The following is a 9,364-nucleotide window of genomic DNA, read 5'->3' as shown; positions in this document are numbered from 1 at the left end:
TCATTTACATGAGTAAATTCTCAACTCTGGAATCTCAGGTATACAGCATTAAATTTTATTTTATATTTGGGTCTCATTATGGTAATGATTATTCCGGGGGGAGGGGGGTTTATTAAATCAGCCAAGATAATTGAGAGGAGAGAATAAGGCAAATTAGGGGTCAACTAAAGCTTATTCTTTTAAACCATGTGTGTGTCATGATCCTGCCTGGGACGCATAATTGAATTTGAGAGTGGTCATGAAAAATTGTTTTAAAGTAAACTTGAGGGGCCAGAGAGATAGTACAGTGGGTAGAACATTTGCCTTGCACACAGCCCACTTGGGTTCAATCCCCGGCATCCCATATGGTTCCCCAAGTACCGCCAGGAGTAATTCCTGAGTATAGAAACAGGAGTAATCCCTGAGCATCACTGGATGTGGCCCAAAACGCAAAAAAAAAAGCGTACATAAAAGAAATTTGATTTTTTTTGTTTTGTTTTGGGGCCACTCTCAGCAGTGCTCAGTGCTTACTCCTGGCTCTGTGCTCAGGGAGCACTCTTGAAAGGCTCAGGGAGGACCCTATGGGAGGCTGAGTGTTGAACCAAGTCCTACATTTGCAAGCCAAGTGCCCTACCCACTGTATTATCACTCACTCCAGGCCCTAAATCTGATTTTTTTTAAATCAGTGAATATTTTGATTCAATATAACTGGGGTTGCCTAAAAATGTCTTGGGTGGAAAAAAGGGTTGTGAGTGGAGAACATTAAAGCACCCCTAATCTTGGGGCTGGAGTGATAGCACAGCGGGTAGGGCGTTTGCCTTGCACGCGGCCGACCCGGGTTCGGTTCCCAGCATCCCATATGGTCCCCTGAGCACTACCAGGGGTAATTCCTGAGCGCAGAGCCAGGAGTGACCCCTGTGCATTGCCAGGTGTGACCCAAAAAGCAAAAAATAAATAAATAAATAAATAAAGCACCCCTAATCTAAAAGGAAATCAAAAGGAATTTGGCCTGAGGAGAAAGCCCACAGTAATTTTAACTGTGATGCAAGTGAGTATTCAAATCAGTGAGATGGAGATTGAAGGGGCTGCTCTTATAAACGCTTTTTAATGAAGTAAAGCTTAGTTGGCCTTCAAGGTTTGGGCTCTTAGGCCTTTACAGTCCACTTGGAATTAGCTCCCTACCCTCCTCTCCCACCTCCCCACTGCTCCCCCCTCCCCCCACAAGGGCCTGAGGATGAGAACTTAATTAGCAATGGAAGAAATTTCCCCTCTCTTTCTGCAAATTCCGGGACAAAGAATCTCATTTAAACAAGTTTTTGATTTTCTTTTGGAAGATGTAACAAGAAGATGATTTCTCCTTCCTTTCATCAGTTCAAGGCCTAGCTGGGGGTAAAAAAAAAAAAAACAGCAATAAGAAACTATTAACTGACATGGCAGCTTTTAGAGCCATCCCAGGGGACAACTCCATCTCCATTAGGGTGTAGTCCTGGAGAGCTGCTATGGGGAATGAGCTCCAGGAACTGTAGGCTCTGTGTGTGTGTGTGTGTGTGTGTGTGTGTGTGTGTGTGTGTGTGTGTGTGTATGTGTGTGTTGGGGGGGATGTCTGGCAGGAGGGCGTTTCTCATGGAGACAGGGAAAGCAAGGTCCTTCCTGGCGTCTGACAATGAGTCACCACAGAGCCACCTGGTGCCACCCAGGGCTAAGGGGCAGACTTCAGGGGGGGAAGAAGAGGGGTCATTTGAAAGAAAAGACAGGAGGAATTAAAGTACAGTAATGATTGCGGCTCAGGACTCAGAGGTTTTATCCGGCTCTGCACTATTCTTGCTGTGCCCACATGAAGGGAGGGAGGGAGGGAGGGAGGGAGGGAGAGGGAGAGGTTTCTTCTGATTCAGAAAACACAAAAACGTGCATCGACTTCTCCCAGGAGCTAGAAACAAGTTGGAGAAGAAGTAGGTTGTTGTAATTTTATTTCATTTTTTCATGGAGGGGAGGAGGGTCCCTCCTGAGCAGTACCAGGAATTGATCTCCCTCATTCGAAGACAGGTTCCTGTCCTGAGATATCACTCCAGCTCTAGAAAGAGGGATGGGTCGGAGACATCTGTGGGTGAGTGTATACAACTTGGGACTCAGGATTCCAGTTCTAGACTGTTACAGCTTGTTTTTTGTTGTTGTTTTTTTGTTTGTTTGTTTTTTCAGGAGAGGGGTAAGGGCCACTATGAGATCTTCGTAACTGTGTGAAGAAATTGATGACCGCATTTTCCTCCGGCTATTAAAAGAATCTTTTATTATTCTTGAGCAAATGTGGTTTACAATATTGTTAATGTTTATGTTTTTGGTATGCAAAGTTATGATGCCTCCATCACCACCGAAGAACCAAGACCTGCCACCATTGTCCTTACATGACTTGTAGCCTACCCCATCCTGTCCTGGTCTACTGCGAGAGTCCAAAGTTTCCATTCACCACCACCCATGCTCTTTCTGTGTATCTTTCTATTCCACATATGAGAAAGAGCATCTGGCCTTTGTCTGCCCTCTGACCTTTTTTGCTTAACAGGATCCCCTCTCATTCCTTGTGATGTGTGACAAAAGGATTTCATCTTTTCTCATAGCCAAGTTGCGTTCCATTGCGTACACATGCCCACCACTTCCTCATCTGTCCATCTGTCCTTATGCACTAAAGTTGCTTCCAGCTTGTGGCTATTGTAAATAATGCTTCAGTGAACGCAGCTGTGCATCTATCTTCTTGAATCAATGTTCCTGTGCTCTTGGAATAGTTGCCAAAAAGGAGTGGAATCACTGGGTCATATAGGAGTTGCCTTTTTAGTTATCGGAGAAGTCTTCAGAGATCTGAACCAGACATGAGTCCAATTGCAGCAACAGTGAAGGGGGTGGGGTGCCCTTTCCCACCACATCCTTGCTTCTGGTCTTTTAAACATAATCCATTTTCACTGGTGTGATTCCATCACTCTCCTTTTTTTTTTTTTGTGGCTGATCCATTTTATTTATTTATTTATTTATTATTAAAATTTTTTTAAATAGTGAGACATCATGAGGTACAGTTGCAGACTTATACACTTTTGTGCTTGGGTTTCAATTATACAATCAAATACCCATCCCTCCACCAGTGCCCATTTCCCACCACCACGGATCCCAGTATCCCTCCCACCCCCCATCTCCCCCATCCCACCCTGTCTCTGTGGCAGGGCATTCCCCTCTGTTCTCTCTCTCCTTTTGGGTGTTGTGGTTTGCAAAAGAAGCATTGAGTGGCAATCATGTTTGGTCTATAGTCTACTTTCAGCATGCTTCTCCCATCCTGGGAGGATCCTCCCAACACCTTTATTTGGTGCTCCCTTCTCTATCTGAGCTCCCTTTTCCCCTAGTATGTGTGGTTGGCCTCCAAGCCATGGAGTAAAATTCCTGGTACTAATCTCAGCCATTCTTGGGTGTTAGTCTCCTATTTTGTTACTTTATGTTCCCCAGATGAATGCAATCTTTCTATGTCTGTCCCTTTCTTTCTGGGTCATTTCGCTTAACATGATACTTTCCAGGTAGTACCACTTCACTCTCCTTTTGTTTTCCCTGATAAGCAGTGGTGATGCCATGGCAGGCTGCAGCTAACATTTAAGTCTCAACTAGGCCTCAGTTTCTGTTTCCTCAAAGCAGGACTTGTAGTTTCTGGTAAACTCCCAGTTGAGTAATGTACCTAGATAAGGAATTGGGCAGTTGGGTCTGGCCGGTCATGAGGGGTCACTGTTCCCTCCTTAGAAACTGTTTCTAACCATTGCCTAATTGCTGACCACCACTGTAATAGGGCCAATGCTAAAAATAGAACAGTATATAAATTGCTTCTTAACTCTGGACCCTATATAAACTGCTTGTGATTTGGAGTCGGGGTCCTTGTCAAGACTTCACTGTGTTGGGGCTGGAGTGATAGTACAGTGGGTAGGGCATTTGCCTTGCTCGTAGCCCAACCCGGGTTCGATTCCCAACATCCCATATGGTCCCCCTGGCACGGCCAGGACTAATTCCTGAGTGCATGAACCAGGAGTAACTCCTGTGCATCACTGGGTGTGACCCAAAAAGAAAAAAAAAAGACTCCACTGTGTTGGATAAGACTCGTGCTAGCGTTGGCTCGAACTAGTAATAAAGTTTCTTTGCTTTTGCATTATCGTGTGTGGACTTGGTCTCTCCAAAATCGGGAATCTGAAACTCGGGCAGAACAAGGGTAAGCACTTTTCCCAACTTTTCAGTCAGCCCTGGTCTGTCTTCCCTGAGCAGGTGTCTTCATAGCTTTTGCTTCTCTTGGAACTTCCTCCAAGACAAGGTGCTTATAATGGTGTCTGTAACAAAACAAAACAAAACGAATCAGGATTCAAATCCTAATTCTGCCACTTGCTAACCACTTGAACGTGAAGTAGTGCTTTAATCTCTCTGGGTCTCTGAGAGCAGAGAGAATTGCAGAATCATAGTTATCAAATAGCACTGTGTCTGACACAGTATAGCAACAACCCTGGTCCAGAAGTTAACTGAGCAGGTGATAAACAGTTTCACCAAGGAGATGATGGGAAATTTGAGGAGGCATCTCAGGAAGTGGGGGCGTTGTCATCACGCCAAAGAAACTTGGGTGCTTTGTGGGAGAGTATCCCATTAGGGTACTTGCTGCCCCCAGTGCCACCAGGACCACAATGCCGTCACCACTAGCCTGCTGATCAGCAGGTCATTCCAATAAGGCTTTGAAGACTTGGACCCTCACTTTTTTCTTTTTTTTTTTTTGCTTTTTGGGTCACACCTGGTGATGCACAGGAGTTACTCCTGGCTCACGGACTCAGGAGTTACTCCTGGCAGTGCTTGGGGGACCATATGGGATGCTGGGAGTTGAACCCAGGTCAGCCGCATGCAAGGCAAATGCCCTACCCTCTGTGCTATCTCTCCAGTCCCATGACCCTCACTTTTAAAATAGTGATAAAATCAAGTACTTGATCTGCTGCTGGAGATAGGGGATGGGGGTCATGGGGTTCCTTAAGGCCAACTTATGGGGCCCTGTAAAGGTCCTCAAGCATCTACACAAACATTAGGTTTCAGTAAGACGGTTTCATTCATTCCATCACTGGGATGGCATTCCAGTGATGGAAAAATGGGATGACAAGGGAGTTGGATGACAACTGAAGGGGAAAAAGACGGGGCATACATATTTTTGTTATTGTTTTGTTTGGGGGGGCCACACCCGGCAGTACTCACACTCAGCTCTCAGAGATCTCTCCTGGCAGAGTTCAGGGGCCAACCTTGGGTGTCAGAGGTCGATCCTGGGTTGGCCACATGCAAGGTAAGCACCCTACCCATTGTACTATCTCTCTGGCCCTGGAGATGAGGTTTAAAGTCAGCATATAGCTTAGTGCTCATGTTTTCAGTGTTGTTGAGTCTGTGCTTTGGATAGATAGTTTATACCATTCTTCTACAAGCTGCAGCTACCAAATTTTGAAATGTGTCTGCCAAGGCAGAAGGTGCATGTGTGGTGAAGGGATTGGGGTCAGGGGTAAAAGTGAGTATGAAAATACTGGTAGAGGGAAGTTGGACACAGGTGGTGGGATTGGTGTTGAAACATTAAAAGGCCCTCCCGTTGATCATCGATTTGCTCGAGCAGGCCCAGTAACCTCTTCATTGGAGACTTTTGTTGTAACTGTGTTTGGCATATCGAATACGTCACATTGTATGCCTAAAACTCAATTATTAGCAAATTTGTAAATCATGCTTCTTTAATTCAGGATCATGATCATCCTGTTGTACGTCGATTGCCTTGAGCAGGCACCAGTAACGTCTCCTTCTTCCTAGCCCTGAGATTTTAAAAGAGCCATTTCAATGCTCTTTCAGGATTAGGAGAATGAGACCCATCATTATTACTGGTATTTTGCATATTGACTACGACATGGGAAGTTTGCCAGACTCTTCCGTGCGGGCAGGATACTTTTGGTAGCCTGCCAGGTTCTCCAAAGGAAAAATAAGATAATAAGATGTCGCGTGGCCGCAAATGCGGCCGTGCGCTTCTGGGAGCTGGGTTTTATAGGTTTATATAGAACCCAGCTTCCTTAATTAAATTTTTAAAAATTTTAAAAGGGGGGCCAGGGCAATGGTACAGCAGGTAAGGAGCTTACCTTGCACTCCGTGGACCTGAGTTTGATCCCCAGCACCCCATATGGTCCCCTGTGACCACCAGGAGTGATCTCTGAGTCCAGGGCTAGGAGTGAGCCCTGAGCATGGCCAGGTATGACCCCAAAACAAACAAACAAAGAAACAAAAAGCAAAACATAAAAAGCCAGTGTATTGTCTTATCTCCCAAAATGAATTTGTGTATCTGACCAACTAGGTTTTAGTAGATTGTACGAGGGCAAGGTGGTGAAAGGAAGAGAAAGAATGGAGAGAACAGGGCCCTAGTGATAGTACAGCGGAGGGGGCATTTGCCTTGCATGCAGCCAATCTGGGTTTGATCCTCAGCATGCCATGTGGTCCTCTGAGCACTGCCAGGAGTAATTCCTGAGTGCAGAGCCAGATGTAAGCCCTGAGCATCTGCAGGTGTGACCCAAAGAGAAAAAAATTTAAATAAATGAATAAAATAAGAAGAATGGAGAGACCTAGAGTTATAAATATTTCGGACAGAATCTAATTCCTAAAGTTTAGGCAAGAGAAGGAGAAGGGGAAGGAATTGTAGTGATTAAGCATCTATGACACATTTCCTCATGTTAATTTGGGAAGAAGAGAAATTGACTTTATTCAGATTTTCTTAGCCCCTCTTGTTTGGGGTGGGGGTGGTGTCACACACCCGTTGGTGCTCAAGGGCTCCCGATTCTGTGCTCAGGGCTCACTCCTGGCAGGCTTAGGGGACCACATTGGGTGCCAGAGATAGAACCCTGTTTGGCTGCATACAAGACAGGATTCCTGGGGCTGGAGCGATAGTACAGCGGGGAGGGCGTTTGCCTTGCATGCAGCCAACTCGGGTTCAATTCCCAGCATCCCATATGTTCCCCTGAGCACTGCCAGGAGTAATTTCTGAGTGCAGAGCCAGGAGTAACCCCTGAGCATCCCTGAGTGTGACCCAAAAAGCAAAAAAAAAAAAAAAAAAAAAAGACAGGATTCCTACCTGCTGTACTATCGCTCCAGCTCTTTTTTGATTAACTTTGTTTGTTTGCTTTGCAGGGGTGGGGCACACCTATCAGTGCTTGGAAGCTCATCCTGGCAGTGCATGGGGCAACCACGCAGTGATGGGAATCGAACCCAGGTCCTCAAACACGCAAAGTCAGTACTTTGACATTGAGCTACATCCCTGACCCCTTACATTTTTCTGGTTTATTTTTTATGTATTTGTTTGTTTTGGAACACACCCAGTGACATTCAACACTCACTCCTATCTCTGTACTCAGGGATCACTCCTGATGGTATTTAGGTGTTGGGGGTCCATACGCTGTGTAGGATCAAACACAAATCAGTTGTATGCCAGGAAAGAATCTTACATGCTATCTAGCTCTCCGCCTCACCTCACCCCTGTGTCTTTTTCTTTTAAAAATAATTTATTTTCATTACTTCATGGGCTGGAGCTACAGTACGGCGGGTAGGGCAATTTGCCTTGCACGCGGTCAACCTGGGGTTCGATTCCTTTGTCCCTCTTGGAGAGCCCGGCAAGCTACCGAGAGTATCTCGCCCACATGGCAAAGCCTGGCAAGCTACCCGTGACATATTCAATATGTCCAAAACAGTAACAACAAGTCTCACAATGGAGACGTTACTGGTGCCCGCTCGAGCAAATCGATGAACAACGGGAGGACAGTGCTACAGTATAGTGCTACTTCACAATACTACAAAACTGTTAACTCTACAGGGCTAAAGTTGACACCTATGTCTGTGTCTGAGACTCATTTCATCCATCATTAAAGTTATAGAACATCCCACCACCAAAAATATTCCTCTACCCGTTCTTCTCACCTACCCACCCTTTTCCCTCCAAGAATCACCATAGTTTTCCCTCAAGTCTAGGAATATGATTTATTGTTTTATTGGTATGGTCTTCGCTTTACTTGTTTATATTTTACATATCTGTGAAACCATCTGGCATGTGTCTTTCGCTTCCTTGTTTATTTCACTTAGCATAATTACCTCAACTTCTAGCCATTTTGCCCCAAGTGGCACATTTTCATTTTTTAATGGCACAGTAGTATTCTACTGAGAATATAGACAACTACTTCTTTACCGAGCCATCTGCTGATGGGTATTTAGATGTGTTCCATGTCCTGTCTATTGTGAATAATGCTGTTATGAACATAGGGAAGCAAATGCCCTTTATAATTTGCTTTTTCATAACCTTCAGACGTGTGTTTAGGAGCAGTACAACTGGATCAGATGCTATTTTCATTTTTATGTTTAAAGGCATCTTCATATTATTTCCATACACTACATTAATTATATCTGCACCAGGGGGGCTGGGTTCATTTTTATCCACATCTCACCAACACTTATTTTTTCCAAACCTTTTGGAAATAGGCCATTCTCATAGGTGTGAGATGCTATCTCATTTGGGTTTGGATTTGCATTTCCCAAATAATTGGTGATGTTGATCATTTTTTTCATGGCCCCTTGGGACATCTACACATTTTCCTCATCAAAAGATATACCTCGTCATAGCTTTCGTCCATCTTTTGACCTGATTGCTTAATTTTTTTGGTGATGTTGCATGACATTACATATCTAATTATCTTATTATTTCTCTCTATGATTAGGTTGTCCTTTTGATTTTAGGGCAGCTTCTTACCTCATTGGGGTGCTTCTTAACTTGATGGGGTCCTTCTGTTTAAGCAAATTTTTGTTTTTCTTGGAGAAGTGTTGAGTTTCCAGACACATTACTAGCACTGAGGTCCTTGGAGGGCATCACTTATGTTTTCTTCCATGTATTTTATGGTTTCAGCATTAATATCCAAACCTTCCATCCATTGTTAATGTCTGCGCATGATGTGAAATCATGATCAAGTTTTATTTCAATGTATGTAGCTGTATAGTTTTCCTTGAGCAATTTTTTAAAGTAGGCTCTCTACTTTTTTCACTGTGTGAACTTTTAACATGGTTTAAAAGATGAGAATACTCAGGAGGACGAGATGCGTGTAGGGTCACACAGTTTGTGTGTTTCAACTAAGGCAATGACCTGGGTTTTCCCGATATGCTAACCCAAGAGTTTAATTTCTACCAGTGGGCAAAGGAGAGGGAGTTTTCACTTCACCGTGTTTCAGAAGCTCATAGACATATTTCTGGAGAGGGAATAAGACAGCCACTCCCAGAAATATTTTAGGAACTTGACTTCAAGCCAGTGGTAAGGAGCGTACATTAACCTTATTCATTCAAGAAGCAT

Source organism: Sorex fumeus, unplaced genomic scaffold (genome assembly GCF_029834395.1).
Source record: "Sorex fumeus unplaced genomic scaffold, SorFum_2.1 ptg000231l, whole genome shotgun sequence".
NCBI lineage: Eukaryota > Metazoa > Chordata > Mammalia > Eulipotyphla > Soricidae > Sorex > Sorex fumeus.
Note: the sequence above shows the minus strand (reverse complement) of the source record.